Source organism: Mytilus californianus, unplaced genomic scaffold (genome assembly GCF_021869535.1).
Source record: "Mytilus californianus isolate M0D057914Y unplaced genomic scaffold, xbMytCali1.0.p SCAF_13, whole genome shotgun sequence".
Lineage (NCBI taxonomy): Eukaryota > Metazoa > Mollusca > Bivalvia > Mytilida > Mytilidae > Mytilus > Mytilus californianus.
Window position 1 is genome coordinate 1,883,245 of NW_026262615.1, and position 2,283 is coordinate 1,885,527.

Here is a 2,283-nt window from a genome sequence, read left to right on the forward strand (position 1 = left end):
GCAAATAGATCCAAGTGAGTGACAGACTATTGTCTAGTTAAAAGAGCTTCCCTGAAACTACTGAACCAATTCAAACCAAAGTGACATGATCGATGGTGCTTAGTGGTGTGTAAAATATTGCTTAAATATTGTATGTCAATAAAAGACGAATTGAAACAAAAAAAGATCAGCATTTTAGGCGCATTGAGCCTGTAGTTTACCGTTTTGCTGTGACTGATAACAGCTTCATATCAGGATCAGTGCTGAACTTATATACTTTGTTATGTCTTTCTGACGAAGTTTTGTTTATCTTTAAAATGTCACAAAGAGTGGGTCATGAATTAAATTGACCACTGTCTCGAGTTACAGGGAGGACTGGGCAATAACAAACATTATTAACCCTGCCAGGTTCTGTATGCGTTTGTCCCATGTCATGGAGGATCAAATTGAGAATGGAAGCGGGGAATGTGTTAAAAGAGACAACAACCCGACCAAAGTGCAGAAAACGGCCTTGGCAAACCAATGGGTCTTCAACGCATGTGCTGCTGTATTTCGGTGATTGTCGTTGGTTGCTGGCTTTCATATTTTATTTTCGTTTCTGATTCTGATAGTGTGTTTTCAAAACAAGAATCAAAAGAATTTGTAAAGATTTGGGGCGGTCCAGAATTGCTTGTACGATTTAATGCTAAACAATGATATATTATCCAATTAAAGGGGGCGTACGCATTCTACGCCCTCCCCCTTAATCCATACATAATTGGATTGAGGTGAGGGGATGGGTAGACAAGTGAACCCGCCCACCCTTATGGGACTACATGTCTCTTGCATATAGACTGTATGCCCCACTCCTGATGTTTTTTAGTGGTTCCCCCTTTTTTTTAAATCCTGGATCAGCAACGGATACGGTATATTAAACATTGATTGAAGATGCAAACAGGGTAAAATATGATGTAAAGCAATGCATATATATTACTCTTCAAGAGTTTTGAAAACACACATTGGAACTGGAGCAAATGCATGTAGGGCTGGCCTACATCTGTGGTAACATCCCTTTTCGTCATCAATACAAATAAACTTGTAGGATTATTTATCCAATGAAAGAAAAATAAATACCTATCGGATCGCTTGCCAACCCGTGTATTAAAAAAGTAAGATATGAAATAACGTATTAAGGGAAATCATGAATTTATACAAAATATATTCGTTCGTATATCTGCATATCCTAGCTTGTGTTTTGTGAAAGGATCACGTACCGAAGTACCACCTACCGAGAGTTCAAATTTTTAAATTCATAATGAGAAAAATTACAATCAGTTAAACTGACAAATTCTTTGAATAGGAATAAACCATAAAGGTAATGAAAACCGTGTGTTAAACTTCAAACACAATACCAATAGCAAAGGTTACGGCTACAGCGATTATTAAAAAGAAATAGAAAGGGAGTCATAAAATTTAAATTGCATGAATTATAATATAATAGCTCAATCATTTATGACCTCGGAGTCAATACTTTCTATTTCTGTTTTCTGATATTTTCATTGCTTATTTTACTATTTCTTATATTTTATTTTCTATATACCGTTTTTACTATCAAATGCACCCCCCCCCCTCCCAAAGAATAAAAATAAAGAAAAATGAAAATATCACCAAAAACCTTTGAAAAAAAAGGATAATGCGCACGTTTCCGGACTAGTGTAACAAGAGAGAAAAAAACAACCGTACGTAAAATCATAGCTGTATAAAAAAAAACATACATCTATGGTAAAATCCAGGATTTGTATAATGAAATAAAATCCTTGGTAAAATGAAACAGTCAGTCGAATACACCGCGGACCAAGTATAAGGTGTACATGAAGTATTGCAGATTAACGACAAACTATCTGCTATTAATGCGATCACACACACACACACACACACACACACACACAAAAACAGCAAAAAGCAGAAAAAACAAATTAATTAATAAAAAAAAAACACTGTCAGTAATGGTTATACTATCTACAACAGTATAATGGAGGAACGATGTGGCGCGTGGTTGTGATTAATACGCCGCCTAGATAAACAAAACTGTGTATTGACCTTTTAGTGATAGAAAAACAGAGTTCAAATATATAAATATTCATGTTATAACTTATTGTCATACTTCCGTCAAAACTTTTAAACCAATAGCATAACACAAATTAGTTTTCGAACAGCTCTGATATTTTCTCATAAATTATAGTCAAACCCAGAGAGGTTCGAACGAAATCTTCCAAGCATAGTATCATTGGTTTCCTTCCCCCTTACTTATATTCCCCTGGCTAT